At 39.9% G+C, this 21,431-nt stretch overlaps 1 protein-coding gene across 6 annotated transcripts in view; it reads right to left on the reverse strand.

Annotated features, from left to right (window-relative positions):
* CATSPERB (cation channel sperm associated auxiliary subunit beta) overlaps positions 1–18,551 on the reverse strand; it is a 114,653-nt gene extending 96,102 nt beyond the window's left edge. For 2 of the 6 annotated variants that reach the window (XM_084970022.1, XM_084970026.1), the window contains exons 1-3: positions 18,404–18,551; positions 8,809–9,016; positions 197–286 (exon numbers count right to left, since the gene is read on the reverse strand). The gene's annotated coding sequence lies outside the window, so the exon portion shown is untranslated. Of the gene's footprint in view, positions 1–24; positions 287–8,808; positions 9,017–18,403 lie in introns of those variants that run through there. The other 4 variants (XM_084970024.1, XM_084970019.1, XM_084970021.1 and 1 more) reach the window with 3 other exon arrangements.
* Positions 18,552–21,431: the final 2,880 nt, after the last annotated feature.

The raw sequence follows: 21,431 nt of genomic DNA on the forward strand, positions 1-21,431 counted from the left end.
CTGAAAGAAATACGTTTTTCTTACCTTTTCTGGTGACTTCAGAGAAGAACATTTCTCCTCAACCTGAAGCAATGTGCAGAACTCAACAAAGTATCTCCCTAGGCTTCCTCCCCTCTAAGAGTAAGGCTCTTCTTTCAGTCAGTTACTGCAGGATTACACTTTGATACAATGAAAAACTCCCATAGCAGAGTTTTACCTGTAACAGTGGAATGAAAACGCTCTTCCTCCTGGAAGACAAGTCAGTCACTAGGCATCTGCTTAGGAGATTTCAGGAAAAGGAAAGGAGCTGATTGGAAGAAAGATGACTTTGATTTTTTTTGTTATTTTTCTCTGACTATAAAAATGCTCATTATGCAAATCTTAAAAAATACAAACAGGTATAGGGAAATTAATTATTCATAAACCAATAACCAAATATAACTACTGTTAACATTTTGACCTATACCTATAATCTGTTCCCTACACATTTATGTATTTCATGTAGACTCTTTCTATATATAGCTTCAGTATATAGTATATAGTCTTTGTTATTCTGATTTTTTCTCATGTAATTCAATTTTTTTCCAAAAGGTTTCATTCATAGCCACTTAATAAAATAACTATAATTAGGGAGTTCCTGTCACGGCTCAGTGGGTTAAGGACCTGACATTGACTCTGTGACAATGTGGGTTCAATACCTGGCCTCACTCAGTAAGCAAAGGATTTGGTACTGCCACAAACTGTGACATAGGCCCAAGCTGCTGCTCCAGTTTGACCCCTAGCCCAAGAACTTCCATATGCCACAGGTTGCAGCTGTAATAATAATAATAATAATAATAATAGTAATAGTAATAATGATAACTACAATTTATTTAAACATGTTATTCAGCTATTTACAGTGTTTCCTATTATAAACAGCATAGTAGCAAATAAATAATCCAGGACAAAAATCTTTCCCTGCATTTAAAAATATTCTCTAGAATAAAAATATATTTAAGATTCTTGATACATGTTGGAAATTGCTTTCCAGAAAATCTGGCATTGAGAATTAGATATAATCTATAATACTTTGATAGTAAAAATGTGTCTCACTAATTTATTTTTAAAAATACTGGTGCAATTGAATATTTAAAATATGCTTGTTAGCCATTTTGTCTTCTATTAAATTATTCAGATATATTCTCCTGACCACTTTCTACTGGAACTTTAGTGTTTTGCTTGTGAAATGGTAAAAGAATCCCTTGCAATATTTACTGTGACTATTAAATCCAGTTTGTCACTTAATTTGGTTTATGATGGGCTTTGATGTACAGTAATTCAAATCTGATGCAATCAAATTTATCAGTATCTTCCTTTTCAGTTTGTTTCTATTGCCTTGTGGTTTCAAAGTCCACCCCCATCCAGAGACATATTTTCTCATCCTTTTTATAAAGTTAAAAAATTTAAAGACTCAAAAGATTCAAAGAATAAAATAACGGGGACATTTGGTCACCCCAGATTAACATTACTCCCAATTAAACAAAAATTTAGGAGTTCCGGTCATGGTGCAGCGGAAATGAATCCAACTAGTATCCATGATGATGCAGGTCAGGGATAATAGTCAATTATATTGTAATTTCTGTGTATGGCGACAGATGGTAAACGCACATATCATGGTGATCATTTTGTAACATTTAGAAATATTGAATCGCTGTGTTGTGCACCTAGAACTAACATGATGTTGTAAGTCAATTCCAGTTCAATTTTTAAAAATATGTAGGTACTAGGGAAAATGCATCAAAATGCTAATGATGGTTCTCTCTGGGGGTGGGTTATGGATGATCGTTGATTTTTACCTTATGCTTTTATGTATTTCCAGTTGTCTGCAATGAACATACATTGCTTGTAAATTTAGAAAGAAAACAATAAACGCCACTGTAAATTTTTTTTAAAATAAAAGTTTTAAAAAAGAAAGCACTGAGAAATCGGATTTCATTAAAAGTAAAGTGTTCTGCTTTGTGAAAGGCATTGTCAAGAGACTAAAAACAGAGTGGGAGAAAATATTTGCAAAAGATGTATCTGATAAATACCATTATCTAAAATATATCAAGAACTCTTAAAACTCAATAACAAGAAAACAACCTGATTAAAAAATGGGCCTGGAGTTCCTGTCGTGGCTTAGTGGTTAACGAAACCGACTAGGAACCATGAGGTTGTGGGTTCGATCCCTGGCCTTGCTCACTGGGTTAAGGATCCAGCGTTGCCATGAGCTGTGGTACAGATTGCAGATGCGGCTTGGATCCCGCGTTGCTGTGGCTCTGGCATAGGCCAGCAGCTATGGCTCCGATTCAACCCCTAGCCTGGGAACCTCCATATGCTGCAGGAGTGGCCCTAGAAAAGGCAAAAAAAAAAAAAAAAAAAAGCCAACTATCTTAACAGGCATCTCATCAAAGAAAATACACAGAGGGAAAATAAACATACAAAAACGTGTACCACATCGGATGTCATCACAGAAATGCATGACAAAACAAGATACCATTACACACCTACTAGAATAACTAAAATCTGGAATACTGACAACATCAGTGCTGGCAAGTACATGAAGCAAGAGGAACTCTCATTCATTGCTGGTGGGAATGCAAAATCATACATCCACTGCGAAGAGTTTGGTGGTTTATTTTTTTTTTAATAAAACTAAACATACTTTTACCATACGATCCAGCAATTACACTCCTTCATATTTACCCTAAGGCGTTGAAAACGTAATATTTATTTCACGTAAATACCTGCACACAAATGTGTGGAGCAGCTTTATTCATAATTGCCAAAACTTGGAAGCAACCAAGATGTCCTTCAGCTGGTAACTGGACAAATGAACTGTGGTATATCCAGACCACGGAATGTTATTCAGCACTAAAAAGAAATGAGCTTTCACATGGAGAAAACTTAAATGCATACTGAAGAGTTAAAAAAAAAAGCCAATCTGAAAACGCGAATTACTTTATGATTCCATCTATACGACATACTTGAAAAGGCAAAACATGGAGACAATAAAAATATCAGTCGTTGACAAGAGTTGGCAGAGGGGAGGAAGAGGTGAAGAGGCAGAGCACAGAGGATTCTGGCGACAGTGAAAATACCAGAATCATGGATACATGTCATTATACATTTGTCTAAACATATAGAACAAGAGAGATCCCTAAGTCAAATTATGGACTTTGGGTGATGATGACATGTTAATATAAGTTCATCAATTGCAACAAACTGTACTACTCTCATGGAGGATTTTGAAAATAGAGAAGGCTACGCATGAGTCAGGGCAGGAAGTATATGGGAAACTCCTGTACCTTCCTCTCCACTTTGCTGTAAATTTAAAATTGCTCTGAAAAAATCTTCTAAAAAATTGAAATAAATAAATGAAAGGAAAGAATCATATGGGGGAAAAAGAGACATGGATATTCTTGCTTCTCACCTGAAGGCTTGTTCAAAAAAAAAAAAAAACAAAAAAAACAAATGACATTTCAAAATGAATACAAATAGCAGGAAATATCCATACAAAACTATTAGAAGATAGAAATGTGAATTAAGACATAAGAATATTCTCCTTACCAAAAACAAAAAACAAACAGAAAAAACTATGCAACAGAGATAATTAACAAAACACTGTAGCCTGAATTAAAACGTTAAAACAAGGATTTGCACATTGAAACAAAATTTAACTTAAATAATAAGTTCAAAATAAATCAGACTAGAAACAGAGAAAAAACAGGAATATGCGAAATGAGAGTTGACTAAATTCAAGAAATGAAAGAAAAAGGCAAAATAATCTCAGAAATTAAAGTTTCAAGGGGTGTGAGGAAAAATAGTATTGATCAGAAATGTAGTGAGGATATAGAGAAAAGGAATGAAAACTATCAAGAGCACAAAATGGAACAAAGAAAATGGTAAAGGCATTGGAGAAAAAGTAGTAAATTATAGACAACGAGCAAAGAAAATCTAACATTTTCTCAGAGCAAAAGAAAGACATAAGTATATAGACTGAAAGGAGCCACAGAATGCCAGCACAAAAAAAAAAAAATAAAAAAAAAAGAAAATAAAAAAAAGAAAGAAAGAAAACAGGATCATATCTGGACACTCATGAAATTTCAGGACAGAGAAATTTCCACTAAAGAGACAAGAATAGTACTGGCCTAAGTCCTATCAGCAACACCAGATGATAGAAGAAAATGGACGAAAATCAATCAATATCATACACCACATTAACAAAAGAAAAGTCAAAAATCATATGATCATCTCAATAGACGCAGAAAAAGCATTTGACAAAGTCCAACATCCATTCATGATCAAGACGCTTGCCAAAGTGGGTATAGAGGGAACATTCCTGAATATAATCAAAGCCATTTATGATAAACCCACAGCAAATATAATACTCAATGGGGAAAAACTGAAAGCCTTCTCACTCAAATCTGGAACAAGACAGGGATGTCCACTCTCACCACTGCTCTTCAACATAGATTTGGAAGTCCTAGCCACAGCAATTAGACAAACAAAAGAAATAAAAGGCATCCATATAGGAAGAGAAGAGATAAAACTGTCACTGTATGCAGATGACATGATACTATACATAGAAAACCCGAAGGACTCAACACAAAAACTACTTGAACTGATTAATCAATTCAGCAAAGTAGCAGGCTATAAAATTAACATTCAGAAGTCAGTCGCATTTCTGTATACCAGCAATGAAACATTAGAAAAGGAATACAAAAATACGATACCTTTTAAAACTACACCTCACAAAATCAAATACCTCGGAATACACCTGACCAAAGAGGTAAAGGACCTATATGCTGAGAACTATAAAACTTTAATCAAAGAAATCAAAGAAGATGGAAAGAAATGGAAAGATATTCCATGTTCCTGGATTGGGAAAATCAATATTGTAAAAATGGCCATACTACCCAAAGCAATCTACAGATTCAATGCAATCCCTATCAAATTACCCATGACATTGTTCACAGAACTAGAACAAACAATCCAAACATTTATATGGAACCACAAAAGACCCAGAATCGCCAAAGCAATCCTGAGAAACAAAAACCAAGCAGGAGGCATAACTCTCCCAGACTTCAAGAAATATCACAAAGCCACAGTCATCAAAACTGTGTGGTACTGGTATCAAAACAGACAGACAGACCAATGGAACAGAATAGAGAACCCGGAAATAAACCCTGACACCTATGGTCTATTAATCTTTGACAAGGGAGGCAAGAACATAAAATGGGAAAAAGAAAGTCTATTCAGCAAGCATTGCTGGGAAACCTGGACAGCTGCATGCAAAGCAATGAAACTAGAACACACCCTCACACCATGCACAAAAATAAACTCCAAATGGCTGAAAGACTTAAATATACGACAGGACACCATCAAACTCCTAGAAGAAAACATAGGCAAAACACTCTCTGACATCAACATCATGAATATTTTCTCAGGTCAGTCTCCCAAAGCAATAGAAATTAGAGCAAAAATAAACCCATGGGACCTCATCAAACTGAAAAGCTTTTGCACAGCAAAGGAAACCCAAAAGAAAACAAAAAGACAATTTACAGAATGGGAGAAAACAGTTTCAAATGATGCAACTGACAAGGGCTTAATCTCTAGAATATATAAGCAACTTATACAATTCAACAGCAAAAAAGCCAATCAATCAATGGAAAAATGGGCAAAAGACCTGAATAGACATTTCTCCAAAGAAGATATACAGATGGCCAACAAACACATGAAAAAATGCTCAACATCGCTGATTATAAGAGAAATGCAAATCAAAACTACCATGAGATATCACCTCACACCAGTCAGAATGGCCATCATTAATAAATCCACAAATAACAAGTGCTGGAGGGGCTGTGGAGAAAAGGGAACCCTCCTGCACTGCTGGTGGGAATGTAAACTGGTACAGCCACTATGGAGAACAGTTTGGAGATAACTTAGAAATCTATAAATAGAACTTCCATATGACCCCGCAATCCCACTCTTGGGCATCTATCCGGACAAAACTCTACTTAAAAGAGACACGTGCACCCGCATGTTCATTGCAGCACTATTCACAATAGCCAGGACATGGAAACAACCCAAATGTCCATCGACAGATGATTGGATTCGGAAGATGTGGTATATATACACAATGGAATACTACTCAGCCATAAAAAAGAATGACATAATGCCATTTGTAGCAACATGGATGGAACTAGAGAATCTCATACTAGTGAAATGAGCCAGAAAGACAAAGACAAATACCATATGATATCACTTATAACTGGAATCTAATATCCAGTAGAAATGAACATCTCCTCACAAAAGAAAATCATGGACTTGGAGAAAAGACTTGTGGCTGCCTGATGGAAGAGGGAGGGGATGGGAGGGATCGGGAGCTTGGGATTATCAGACACAACTTAGTATAGATTTACAAGGAGGTCCTGATGAGTAGCATTGAGAACTATGTTTAGATACTCATGTTGCAACAGAACAAAGGGTGGGGAAAAAATGTAAATGTAATGTATACATGTAAGGATAACTTGATCCCCTTGCTGTACAGTGGGAAAATAAAATAAAATAAAATAAAAAAGAAAATGGAGCAATGCCTTCAAGGTCTTACAGGAAAAATAAATGATTTTTCAAACTAATGTGCATCAAAAGATGAATGAACAAAGAAGATGTGATGTGTGTGTATGCAATGGACCATTATTCAGCCACGAGGAGTAAGGATATCCTGCCCGTGGCAACAACTTGGACAGCCTTGAGGACATTAGGCTGAGTGAGATCAGTCAGACAGAAAAAGACAAATGCTGTGTGATATCACTTATACGTGGCATCTAAAAAAGCCAAAAACTCATAAAAACAGGGTAAAAAGGTGATTATCAGGGAATCAGGTGAGGGAAGGCATAAGACAGATGTTAAGGGTACAAATTTGCAATAAGTAGTAATAGGTCCTAGAGATCTAGTGCACAGTATAATACAATATTGTATTATGATCATTAAACTTGCTAAGACAGTAGATCTTAATTATTCCAGCCACTTAAAAAAATGTTAATTATGTGACATGATGGAGATGCTAATTATCACTGTGTTGGCCACCGTATCACTATATATAAATGCATCGAATCAGCATATTGTACACCTTAACTTTATGCAATGTCATGGCAGTTATATTTCAATTAAATTTTTTTAAAAAACATCTATTCCATCACTCTTTAAAATAATAATTTTTTACTTTGGGGAATTTCCCCTCTCTCTTTAGTCTGGTGGGACTGTTAAACAAGATTCCCAGTCTTTCCATAGCTGAATGGAATAATTAAGATCTAGTCTCTTAGCAAGCACAAGCACATGCCTCAAGCCAGGACAAACAGGTGCTCCTTTCCTGGACCAGAAATCATGAGCAGAAGGACAAAAAGACTGAAGATGATAGGAGTCCATTCTGGAGGCAGGGTCCAAATAAGACTGATAAGCACTTTTTGTATACCTCTCTCTGGAGCTGCTTAATCTTTATCTTTTCTAAGTCTGGTTCATCAGGCTTTGAGTCAGTGAGCACCCCCTCATCCTTCAGATAAATACCTTTCTGTTTAAGTTACAAGTGTATTTACACTGTAGTATCTAATTGATACAACCAGGACTCAGGAGTCTATATCCCATGAACTATTCTTAGAAAGTTGCTTAAGGAGATACCCAAGCACAACAAACGACATGGCATCCAGAAAGAATCTGATACAGTCTCAGAAAATAGTGAAAGATGAGTCCTGGGATGACAAACGGGCAGCAAACCTCAAGTGTAAGCAGTCCCGACTGGAACAGGATGACAGAGGGCTCCTGCTGGGGGAAAAAAAAGGAAAGAAAGAAACCCCATGCAGTAGGAAGTATGACTGAAAAGACAGAAAAACTTGAAGATATTAAAGGTATATTATTTTTTTCTTAACAGCAAAATGAAAGAGGACTAGAAACTATTGAAAAAACAAAATGCTCTATAGTAATGTTCCAAATCGTAACGAAAGATGACACGTCTTAAAGCTAACGTGCTTTACTTTTCTGGTTTTGTAAAATCAAAATTACATATGCTCGTGGTTTAGAGAGCCAAGTAGTTCTACAATGCTTCTTGCAAATAAACAAAACCTCAGCAGTTCCTTGCGTCTTCCACCACATTTTCCCCACCCAGAGACAAGTACTTTCAATCTTTTGTTCTTTGGCTTTGCTTTGCTTTGCTTTGGTTTGAGGCATTATCTGTTGCCTTTCCACTCTGCAAGTGGAGAATTTGGTTTTCTACTCCTCTATTCCCTCTACAGATAGGTACCCTTTGCACTCCTCTATTACCCAACAATCTTTGGGTCTGTTCACCTAGTTTTCCTTCCACTTCTATTTCCCATCAATTTGTCTTTTTGTTAATTTGCTAACAGTTTTTTTTTTCTCAATTCTGCCTTCCAAAGCCTTCATAATAAATTTTTTTTTCTTTTTGGGGACACACCTGCAGCATATGGAAGTTCCCGGGCAAGGGGTTGAGTTGGAGCTGCAGCTGCAGGCCTATGCCACAGCCACAGCCACAGCCATGCCAGATCCAAGCTGCATCTGTGACCTATGCTATAGCTTATGGCAATGCTGGATCCTTAACCCACTGAGGGAGGCCAGGGATTGAACCCACGTCCTTAGGAACACTGTGCTAGGTTTTTAACCCACAGCACCACAACAGAAACTCCTATATTAATTTTTTTAACAATTTCTATAGTACTTTTATTTTCTTCTAATAATTCTGTTTTATTTTCAGAATGTCCCTTTTCATATGTTCTTATTTCATTTATGCAATATTACCTCTTTTCTGAAACTATTAATAACAGGGTGGTTTTTTTAAAAAATCTCTTTGCAGTTTGATTCCTCCAAGTCATTTTTTCTGGTCTCAGTCTTTCAATTTGGAGACTTTTTCCAACATTTTTCAGAATCGTTGGTTGTCTTCTTAGGGTTAAAAACAGGCACTAAGGACCTTATCTGAAGCTCTGGATCCAAGAGAATGGTCTCTCAACTGTGAAAAGGGACAAGAAACAGGAGTATGTTCTGGGGAAGTTGTTTCATTTGGGAACGATCTCAGCATTTTCCAGTCTTTTCTCTTTGGCATCTCAAATCTCCCCAGGTCTTCCCATTTCCTTTCTAGAGAACAAGGCTGGCTGCTAGCATTCTAGGGTGTCAGTATGTAGGATTTAAGCATTCCTTTCCCCTTGTTTTCAGTATGGTCCCCTCCTTCTAAAATATGCTTAATTTCCATGAGTCCAGTGACCCTCTGCTCTTCTCTCTCCCAAGAATAAACCTCCAGCCACTGTCTGGGTGGGAAAGGGCAACTGCTAGGCTGCAGAGTATTGAGGAGGATCTAAAAATTTCTTCCATGCGTATTCAAACAATCTCACATCTAGCCCCATTTTCATCTCCACTTCAAGAGTGTTTTGTTGCTATTGAGTCCTAAGCCCTTTGGGGGTTCTGCAATACAAACCCCATTGCTCCCAATCTTTCCCCCATAATAGTTTAGAATTTAGCTTTCTTAGGTCTGCTGATTCATTTACCACTTATCCATCTGCTTTCTAGCATCCTAAAGCTTGTTCCTACGTCACTTTTCCAGTCCTCTCTGTTCCTATGGGTTTATGCCACTTTAGAAATCCCTTTAGTGTCTAATTTGGTAGGAGTGGGAGTAAATATGCATGTTCACAACCTGTAAACAGCAATCCTAAATGTGTCATGAATTTAAACAATTAATGGAGGGTAATAAAAAAGAAATACTTGATTTTGATGCTAGGCACATTCTTTTTTTAAAAAAAATTTGGATATAATTAACATATTAGTTTTAGGTATATAATTTGATATTTGTGTATACTGTATTATGGAATGATGACCACAATAAGTTTAGTTAACATCCATCTAGAAACATGCTATTGTTCATGGCCTAGAGGAAATGACATTAGACCCATGATATAGGAAATGATTGGTATTTAAACAATCATTATAGCTGGCATAACCTAAGGTGACCTGCAAAGATCCAAGTTTTTGTATAGTCCCCTCTCCCTGAGCGGAGGTAGGACCTGTGATTTGCTTCTAACTCACAGGACACGGCAAAGGTAATGAGATGTTGCTCCTCTGACTTGGTTACATTATATGACAACGGTGATGGATGTCACTCCTGTGATGATGGCTCATTATTAGGAGGACAGAGCAGGCTGGAAGGATCCTCCTGCTGGCTTTGAAGAAGCAAATAGCCATGCTGGGAGCTGCTTATGGAGAGGGCCACGCAGCAGGGAACTGCAGGGTGGCCTCTGCTAGTGAGAAGCACAGGCCCTCAATTATACAACCAAGAGGAAAGACATTCTGCAGGAATCTGAGCTAAGAAGCAAATTCTTCCCCAGTGGAGCCTCCAGATGAAAATTCAGCAAGCCAACACCTTGATCACAGCTCGGTGAGATTCTAAACAGAGAGGCAGCTAACCTGTGTCTGGACTCCTGACCCACGGAACTATGTGGCAACTATGTGTTGTTTTAGGTGACTGAGTCTGCGGTGCTTTGTTACACAGTAGTGGAGAACCAGTACAGATCACAAGAACAGTGTCATTGATCTGCAAGTAGAGACAGCGACCCAACCATGCCAGGTTCTCGTAACTCTAATTCAACAGGTGAAGAAGGGATGACTGATCCTGACTACCAATGGGAAGCCGGGTTGGTGCTACACAAGGCAAGTGAGCAAGGGTACGTATGGCTTACAGGAGAGTTCCCCAGGGCATCTTTTGGCACCTTCATGTCCTGTCATTAGTCAATGGAAAACTACAACAACCCAGTTTGGGCAAGACGGCTAACAGGCCAGACCCTTCAGAAATGAAAATAGGGTCATCCCACCAGGCAAAAACTACAGTTGGCTGAGATGCTTGCTGAGGACAAAGGAAATATGGAATGAGCAGAAGAAGGTTGTTAAAATGCCAGCGATGACCACATGGCAAATTACAGGAAAAAAAGGTGATACTGGTCATGATTATTTCCCCCTTATTTTAATGTGTTTGTGCATATATAATATATATACCCAAATATTTTTGTGACTTTCCCTCTCTCGTTCCCTTATCATCCAGCATGTGTTACTCATAGTTAATTCCATGGCTCAGTGTTTAAGTTACAGGATAGCCAAGGAGAAGAGCGCAGTCACTGAAGGACTTTGTGTCCTCTTCTGGAGGAAAGGTTAGCCTGGCTCAGCTGTGCACAGCAAAATTGTGCCATGTGAGGCAGAAATATAACTCTGTTATTGTCTTGATTTGGACATTACGTATGATTTAAGCAGATGTGTATGAGAGCCAAGTTGACAAGGGGTAGACTGACGGCTCTGCGATGTGTCAGCTTGGCTACATTCCCCAGAATTTTCCTTCTTGCATGTTTCTAGTTAGGCTGGGCTACAGGGGATATTTTTTCAAGAGTTAGAGAACAAACAGAAGGCAATAGCCATTTTGCTGAATCCCTGTACCTTCTCCCAGTTATTTAATCAATCACTAATCTAGGTGCTGCTGAGAAGGGATTTTGCAGGTAGAAAGACCCTAATCATAACAAGTTCTTTAAATTAATGAAATGGGAGATTACCCTGGATTGACAAGATTTAATCACAATTCAGAGGCTTCATTCAAGCTTTGGTTTGTGCTCATGGGTTCCAGAATGCTTATGAATTCCCTCTAATTGCCTGCCCTACAGACTCCAGGCTTGCTTGGCCAGCCACTACATTTGCATAAGCCACTTTCTCATAATAAACAAACTAGTGTGTGTGTGCCACACACACACGCACACATATTCATATAATACAGATGACAGATAGACAGACAGACACAGACAGACAGTCTCCTGGTTTTTTTCTTGGGCTGCACTCTGATGCAGTCATAATAATGTAAATGCTACTGACTGGTTTCCATCATTTAAACTGAACTTGTTGAAAAGCATAGGTTGGCAAATCAAGAAAGAGAGGAATTATATTTTTTAAAATTATAAGGGGTCATCATTAGAAGAACGCAAAAACTCTTAGAAGAGATGCTTCTGAAGAGGGGCACTGGGGCAAGAAGTGACTGAAGCCTGAAACGACTGCTTTTCATCATTACTTCTTCAGCACTGCTTTGTTATCACATTTATATATATTCAAACAGAGAAACCTATATATATATATATCTCCCATTATGGCTCAGTGATAACAAACCCCACTAGTATCCCTGGCCTTGCTCAGTAGGTTAAGGATCCAGCTTTGGCATGAGCTGTAGCGTAGGTTGCAAATGCGGCTCGGCTCCTGCCCTGCTGTGGCTGGGGTGTAGGCTGGCAGCTGCGGCTCCAATTTGACCCCTAGCCTGGGAACTTCCATATGCCGTGGGTGTGGCCTTAAAAAGACCAAAAAAAAAAGAAGAAGAAGAAGAAGAAGAAAGAAAAAGAAACCAGCATATGGACAGCTTTTAAATATGTATGACTGAGTCACTTTGGCTATACAACAGAAATAGACAGAACATTGTAAATCAACTATACTTTAAAAAAAAATTTTTTTTTGAATATACAATCCTCCTTCCTACTGGAGACGATATAGATTAGTAACAAGTAGGGGCCCTGCAGTTAGAATTCCCAGACTTGTATTCCTGTGGTCTTCGTTAACTGTGTTAACTTTGGAAAGGTTACCCTCAAACCCTCAGTTTCCTTCTCTGAAAAATGGGGATAATAATACTGTTTATCTCACACGGCATGTGTGTGCGTGTTCACACACACGTTGGCTTTTCCTTATAAAGCAGCTTACTATATACCCTGTAGTGTGCTGTACTTTTGAACCTAACACTACATCTTGAAGCTTTTTTTCTTACACCTGCCCCATTCCTTTTTAATGGCTGCCTCTTAGTCCCCTTTGTGGATGTACCATAATTTATATAACCAACCTCTTACGGACGGACATGGCAGTGGTTTCCAATCTTGTTCTATTACAAAGAATATTCGCATCCATGTGTAAATATAGCTATAAGATAAATTTCTGGGAATGAAATTGGTGGCTTAAAGGAAAAATGCTTCTAAACTTTTGCTATTATCAAATTGCCCATCACTGCTGATGGAGAAACTAAAGTACACTTTTACCACAAGCCCGTGAGCACCAGTGGCTCCACGCCCTTACCAACCACATGCTGTGATGTCACGGAAAATACCATATTGTCATGGCATCTGCGTTTCTCATAGTATATACTTTGTTTTTCCTGAGGTTTTGCCCATTTTTCTGGAATGTTGATCTTTTCCTTATTGATTTCTAAGCATGCGTTTGTGTTAAGGAAATTAGCCCTTTGTTGTGAGGTGAATTGCAAAAGATTTCTCCCATCTGTCCTTTGTCTTTTGACTTTTTTATGGTGACAGGATTTATTTTTTTGTAGTTAAATACATGCATTTTCTCTTTTATCTTGTGGCCATTTATGGCTTCGTTTTTTCACATCAGTTCTTTGATTCATCTGGAAGTCATTTCGGTGTCATCTGTGAAGTAAAGATCCAAACTATTTTATTTTCAAATGGCGACTCAGTTGTCCCAATACCATCTACTGAATAAACCCTTTTTTCTCCACTGTTTTGAAGTAAGGCCTTTATTTAATTGCTGTGTGTATTTTGGATCCGTTTCTGGGTGTTCTGGTCTATTCCTTTGAATTGCTGATGTATTCATGTACCAGCATCTCATTGTTTTCCTTATGGCAGAATAAGTTTTTGTATTTAGTACAATGAGTGCTTTTTCATCAATCTTTTCTTTTCAGAACCTTTCTGGAAACTGGGACTTCTTCATTATTCCACATGATTTTTTTTTTCCAGTTCCAAACAAAAAACAAAACCCCAAACACTCTAGTCAGATTAATTTAAGGAAAATCAGTATTATGATGGGGCTGAATGTTCCTACCTAAATGTGGCCATACTTTTACATTTCTTTAGAGCTTCCTTTTCTTTTCCATGTGGTTTTACAATTTTCTTCCTATAAATTTTGCATGTTTTGGAGTTCTCATGGTGGCTCAGCGGGTTAAGAATACAACTAGTATCCCTGAGGATGCAAGTTCAGTGCCTGGCCTCACTCAGTGGGTTAAGCATCAGGCATTGCCACAAGCTGTGGTGGAGGTAGAAGACGTGGCTCGGATCTGGCATTGCCTTGGTGCAGGGCAGCAGCTGCAGCTCCAATTCAACCCGTGGCCTGGGAACCTTCATATGCCACTGGTGCAGCCCTTAAAGACAAAAATTAAAAATAAAAAATTCTGCATGTTTCCTGCCAAGTCTATTCCTTTCTTTTAATCTTTTTCAAACATATGCAATGGGATCATTTCTACCATCACTTTTTCTAACTAGTTGTAGTTGAAGATATTAAGTTCTACTTCCATGCTTTTTGTCTCTATACCTCACTGAATTATTCCAGCACCTTAGACTCAGTTGATTTCAGGGCTCCGGAAATGTTGATATAATCTCCTTTGTCTTAAAAAAAAAAAAAAGAGTATTGTTTACTCTTTTACTCTTTATTTCTTTTTCTTTTTTTCTCTTTTTTCCCCTTTTTAGGGCTGCACCTGTGGCACATGGAAGTTTCTGGGGTAGGTGTCGAATACGCCATAGCCATAGCAATGCAGGATGCAAGCCTCGTCTAGGACCTACACCACAGCTCACGGCAACGCCAGATCCTTCACCCACTGAGTGAGGCCGGGGATCAAACTCACACTCCTCATGGATATACTATTTGGGTTTTTAACCTGATGAGCTACTGTGGGAACTCCCTGGTTACTCGTTATTTCTGCTTCGGTCTAATTGCAATGGCCAGTACCTTCAGAACAAAGATAATTATGATGACTCAATCCTTATCTCATTTCTGACTTTAATGGGAGCGCTTAGAGTGTTTCTTCATTAAGTATGATGCATCCCACCTTTAGTCTAGAGCAGCTTATGGTTTTTCAATTCTATAGTTGCTAATCTTTTAAGATGATTTGATTTCAATGGGCTCATTTCAGCTCAGGTCATTATACCCTAGCATACTGATTTTAAATCTAGACTCTCAGAGTGGGAAAGGTCTTTGCAGAGAGTGAGCAGCCATGTGGGATGATGGTGGCCTTACAAGATTTCTGAAAGTAGCCATAAGCGCACATGACTATAAACTTTGAGAACTGGAAAAAAGAAAAAAGGTATCAGGGTGAAGGAGTGAAACAGAGAATTCTAGTAAAAGAAAAATGGAACCAGCTTTGCCAATGGAGCAAGATTCCTTGGATCCTGAGGCTGATATTCAGATCAAAACAAGTTGGCTATTAGGGGAATTACTGGGCAATATATTTCTAGTAATATCTAGAGGGTTTCAGTTTAATCTTCAACTCTTATAAAGAAGAACTGAAAGGAGCTGGAGGAGAGGATGGATTACTTACAAAAAAGTAAAAAGACAACTCATTTTTATTTAGCGATAAGTAAGACCAGAAAGCAAAGGAAAAATTCATTCAAAATGCTAAGGAAAATAACTGTCAACCTATAATTGTGTGCTCAGAAAAACTACCCTTCAAGAATAAGAGTAAAATAAAGCCATTTACATATAAAAATAGAGAGCATTTACCATCAAGATTTCCACACTAAGGTAACTCCTGAAGGAGGTACTTCAAGAAAGAAAATGAGCCCAGAAAGATAATCAGAAGTACAGAAGGAATTATGATAAAAAGGGAACTATGAAAAGAAAAATGTAGTGTTCTTGGATGGAACTAACTGCTTTTGAATGAGGAGTCAACTAAAAGGACATTGTTTGACCCATGGAATTGCTGAGAAGGCTCACAGGAGCCAAGACCACAGCCAAATATCACACCATAGAAGAGTCCATGATCACATTTTTTGATTTTTGTAACCAAAACACCGAAAGCCTGCAGCTCACTGCACCACCTCCACTGACTGAACACTGGGCACCAGCTCTGAAAATAGGATGTTGCTGAGATTCTCTATGTCCCTGCTTCTTTTCATTGCAAGCTCCAGATGCAAAGTCCATGTGAGTGGCCCTGATGGGTCAAACCCAGGTCACGTGCCTGGACCCAAACCACAAGGAAAGCTGAGATACCAACTATGTGGCATTTTGGGTTCCCTTTCCCACCAAGACTCCTGTGTAAGGACTTCCCAAACACAGGAAGAGGGGGTGCTGAGCAACACATCTGACAATGTCTACTGTGGGCAGAAAGAAAAGGAATCAAATTAGATCATTGTAACAACAACAACAAAAACCCAACAGGATAAAACTAGAACTAAGGCAGCATGTCTTAGTTAAGATTTTTTAAAAGTAACTAAAATTGTAGCGAGTAGAATCAGAGACATGATTCAAACAAAGTATTTTATCGGCAAAATCACAGCTGAAGGACCCCTGAAAGTGAAAAACCCCAGGCAGACATCCACAGAGTGGAGAAGTTCCAGGGAAAATCCTTCTGCCTGTGCCAAAGTATTATGCCTCCAAGAAGAGCAGGGGTAAATTATCCGTGGGACAGCACCAGCGTCTCAGCCAAGTCACAGATGATCACTCCCATCACCTGACACTGCCTGGCTCAACTCTCAATCCACCTCCCTAAGGTCTTCAAAGACGACAGTACCCAGGGCTCCCAAGAAGAACACAGGCCCAGAAATACATCAGGATATTGGAAGCCAACAGGGAGCTGGTGATGTGGAATAAGGCAGATGGGTCAGTGGTGGGGTGCACACAAGCAACAGAAACTCAAAGCAGCAAGTTGGAATTCAGGCAAGAGGATGGAAGAACATGGTTATCCAAGACCAAGATTGCTTTAAAAGGTGAGAGGGAGCACAGAACTAAAGGTGGTGAAAAGCAGGTATGGCAGTGCACTGAAGAGTAGGCAGATGCAGTAGAAAACCTAAGAAATTAACAGACAGCGAGAAAAGCTGGATGTGGGACAAGCGCTGTCATGTAACAAACACTGCAAAGTAATAGTGAAATGTCATGTGGTAAGACACTGATATTTTTACAGAGAGAGAAAAAAAACTACTTATGTGGCTGTTTGTGCTAATTTTCAATTTTTTTCATAATCGCTTGATTTATTCATTCAAATATATTCATTAAGTATATATAGGCCAAGGAGTTCCCTGGTGGCATAGTGGTTAGGATTTGGCCCTTTCACTGCTGCAGGCTGGGTTCAGTCCCCTGGTCTGGGAACTGAGATCCCATATCAAGCTGCTAGATACTGTGGCCAAAAAAAATATAGGCTGGTATGATATTGACATGCCTTGAATTCGTGGAATAGTCCAGAGAGGGATAAAGATAAAAATGAGTAAATGAGGAGTTCCCGTCGTGGCGCAGTGGTTAACGAATCCGACTAGGAACCATGAGGCTGCGGGTTCGGTCCCTGCCCTTGCTCAGTGGGTTAACGATCCGGCGTTGCCGTGAGCTGTGGTGTAGGTTGCAGACGCGGCTCGGATCCCGCTTTGCTGTGGCTCTGGCATAGGCCGGTGGCTACAGCTCTGATTCAACCCCTAGCCTGGGAACCTCCATATGCCGCGGGAGCGGCCCAAGAAATAGCAACAACAACAACAACAAAACAACAACAAAAAAGACAAAAGACAAAAAAAAAAAATGAGTAAATGAGTAAATAAATTAGTAAGAGATCAGGAGTAGAATGGTGCTATGATAGAGAATAGGGAGTAAGGGGATTGCACCATTGAAGGACTGCCTCTTTGAGATGACACCTAAACTACAAAACGAGAAGGAGGCCTCCATGTGGAGAACTGTGTGCCTAAGGGCTTGAGTGGAGAGCGAAGGAGCAGCATGGGAGCTCCTGATGGTTCATTCCCACAAATGACTCAACAGGAATGCAATTGTGATAAAAGATGTGTGTGATGAGAGTGCTAGGAGAAACACGAAACCAATCTTCTTGGCATAGTGAGGGCTTTCTAGAATCTCAAATTTTGCATTTTCGTTTCTATATATCATTTTATGTATCAATTGGATGATTCTATATAACCGACTACTGTTGAACTTTCCTTACCGTTGCAAGGCTGAATACAAAGAACGATTCACAGTATTCCTTTCTCTTCACATGAACCAAAAGCACCGGACATAGTCCGTCATCTGAATGTGTGTTCCTGGTTCCCCTTCATCTCTCTAACCTCTTCACATTGAGGACCTCAGTGCTCAGTCCCCGATAGTCTGTCTGTCTAGACTCATTCCCTTGGCAAGCCTATCCAGGCTTTTAGCTTTAAATATCATGTATGCCAATGACTCCAAGATTTACATTTCCAGTCCAGGCCTTGTTTCTGAACTTCTAACCAGTATCCAGTTGCCCTCTTGAATCACTTTCCAGAGAGCTCCCATTTCAAAGTTAACATGATCAAAGTAGAGTTTTTCACCCTGTCCTGCTACACCATTCCCCAAACGCTTCCCTTTCCTACATCCCTATCTCATCACCTACCCAGTCACAAAGTCAAAAACCTGGGAGTCACCCACAATCCTCTCTCTCGTCCTTCCACCCTGTTGGCTGACTTGCCCAGAGGATGTGCCTCCAAAACTGACCTTAACTCTGTCCACTCCTTTCCACTTCTAATACTGTCACCCTACCCAAAGTTCTCAAACAGACTGTTACCTTGGTTTCCTGATTTCACTGTTGCCATTCTAAACCATTCACCATATCAGAGCAACAGTTATTTTTTAAAACGTAAATCAGTAGCTTCCCATAAAATGAGAATTCCCGACCATAGCCAAGGAGGTCATTTACTATGATCTTGCCCCTATTGTTTTTTTTTTGGGGGGGGGGGATTTCTGGCAGCATCCACAGCACGCAGATGTTCCTGGGCCAGGGATTGAACCCATGCCACAGCAGCTACCCGAATTGCTGCAATGATCCCTAACCCACTGTGCCCCAAGAAAACTCCACCTGCTTTGTTTTGTACTCCAAATCCCTTTCATACCACCTTCACTCCCTCCCCTCAATCACCATGCTCCAGCCACCCAATTTAGCCCTCTCTCAATTCCTCTCTCACATCAAGCTCTTCCCTTCAGGAACTTTCCACATTCTGCTTCCACCTAGAAGGCTCTTCCCCTAGGTCTTCACAAGATTTACTTTCTCTGTCCATATCTCAGGTCTTTTGCTCACAATCGTAATCCAAAGTACACAACATTTCCCTTAAATCTTTTTTCTTTGTAGTACTTATGTCAGTTTCAGGCAAATTATACATTACACAGCATGGGTTAAAGACAGACTTTATAAGGGGCAGAGAAAACTTACAGGCAAAAGGCCAGGACTAATGAGAAGAAAAGAAATGGGAAACTCACCCTCTTCCTACAGGAATCATCATACTCCTAGGTCTTGCTTCTAGTAGAAGGACAATGAGCCCCCTGCTATTCTCCCTGTTTATAGAGCCTTGATTTTAGAGGACTGCACGAACTACCTGGTGCCAGGCAGTTTGAGTTTGGCAGCCAGCAGGCTGTTTACTGGAGTTGACTAAGAATGCCAGGTTCCCTTCTAAGCTGCAATCACTTCCATCTTCTATGGGGAAGACAAAGCCACTAGTCCCGTAAGAATTGGGCACAGCCCTTTATACTGGGAGAATAGGAGCCACTGGTTCTCAATGTCCAGGAAACCCAGGATGGGAACTCAAAGTTATTTTCAGACCAAGATCCCCCTACAAAAGGAAAAGCTTTTTATGAATGCAGGGACAAAATCTCTTTTGTCTCTCCTTGTATTCCTAGCACAGCTCTAGGACATCAATTACGCACTCAATAAACACTTGTTGAGTAAATGGATGGATGGATAGAAGAGAGGGCAGAAAAAAAAATAGGGCTGAGTTTAGAAAAATGCAGCCAAGACATGGCAAATTTCTAAGATACTACAAAACAAAAACCACAAACTCTAGCCTTGTAGAAATGATTCCAAGTTATTGAACACTTTCTCAAGTCGAATTTCTGATCAAACTAATTCCACGGAGATTAAAATGAGCCCTAGTGGAGAAGTAGGTCTGGAGTACAGTGGCAAGGGAAACGTGATTCAAGTGCAACTGCAGAGGTGCTGACTACAAGATGAGTCACACTTGGTTGAGCCAATCCAGTACAAGAAAAACTGAGCCTTGGAGTTCCCTGGTGGCTCAGGAGGCTAAAGACCTGGTGGTGTCACTGCTGTGGAAAGGGTTCCAATCCTGGCCCTGGAACTTCTGCATGCTGCAAATGCAGCCAAAGAAGAAAAAAGAAAAACCAAACCTTCATATCAGATTGCTTCCTATGCTTCACACAGCCAGAGCAGAAATTTAGTAAGTTCATATACATGTAGCCGATGATGTCAGCGCTGTACTCCCATCCACTGGGATTCATTAGCCTCTCCGGCACACGGCCTCCTGGAGGGGGGCGCTCACTCTCCGCAGCCAGCACCTGTGTCTCAGTCTGAAGGCTGCTCTTAGGCTGCCAAAGAGCACTTTGCCAGATAGCCTGAAGTTCCTGGGAATTTACACCTCCTCTGGGGCCACCCTTAAGGCAGTGGTTCTCAACTGAGTGCAGTTCTGACCTCGAAAGGTCAAAATGTCTAGAGGTGGTTTTTGTGGTCATTAATGGGTAGGGAAGAAGGTTGGGATGCTACTGGCATCTGGCAAGTAGAAGCCAGGGATGCTGCTGGACATCCTACACTGCACAGGACAGATTCCCCGCAGCAAAGAACTAGCCCCCAAATGCCAACAGTGTCCAGGTCAAGAAACTCCACCTTAAATGATGACAAGTTGGCAGGGAAGTATAAATCTCTAGTTCCCTTGTACCTGATTTGGATACTTCTGAGATGTAACCTACACTGTCTCCAGAGCTCTCCTCTAAGACTGAACTAAAATTACCTCCTTGGAAGGTTGTTTGCTATTGTATCCTTGTTTGCTTTCCGTCCCTTCCCTGTCCATTTCTCCACGGCCCAACCGACTTTTTCAGAGATTGGGAAAACAATCCGAAACAATATGTACAAGTGGATACGTAAGGATAACCACGACAGATTTTATATATACCATATGGAGTAGGTTACTAAATACTTGGCTCTGCCCTAACCGAACCCATGTAGTTGGACGAGCCCATAAACAGAGGGTCAGCGTATGTTAAATCCAAACCAAGAAAGCATGATCTGGTAGGAAAAGAGACTAAGTGAAAAGCTAGGAAACGCAAGGCATCTCTGTGACTAAGGAGTCATGAGATCTTAAGTCAATCACAGCTGCATGGAAAATACAAACTGGGAAATTGCTAAGGCCTTTTCTCTAACGTTTTGTTTCGGCTTAGAACAGTGGTTCTCCACCAGGGAGAAATGCCCTCTAGAGGACATTTGGCAATGTCTGGAGACATTTTTGGCTGTCACGTGTGGGGGCAGGGTGCTACTGGCATCTAGTGAGTAGAGGTCAGAGAAGCTGCTAAACCATCTACAATGTACAGGCAAGTCCTCTCAATCCCCCCCCACACACACCGCCCTCGTCCAACCCCCCAAC

This window comes from Sus scrofa, chromosome 7 (genome assembly GCF_054392235.1).
Source record: "Sus scrofa isolate SSC_HxYL_T2T_F1_AM1 chromosome 7, Sscrofa_HxYL_maternal_Yorkshire_Landrace_v2.0, whole genome shotgun sequence".
Classification (NCBI taxonomy): domain Eukaryota; kingdom Metazoa; phylum Chordata; class Mammalia; order Artiodactyla; family Suidae; genus Sus; species Sus scrofa.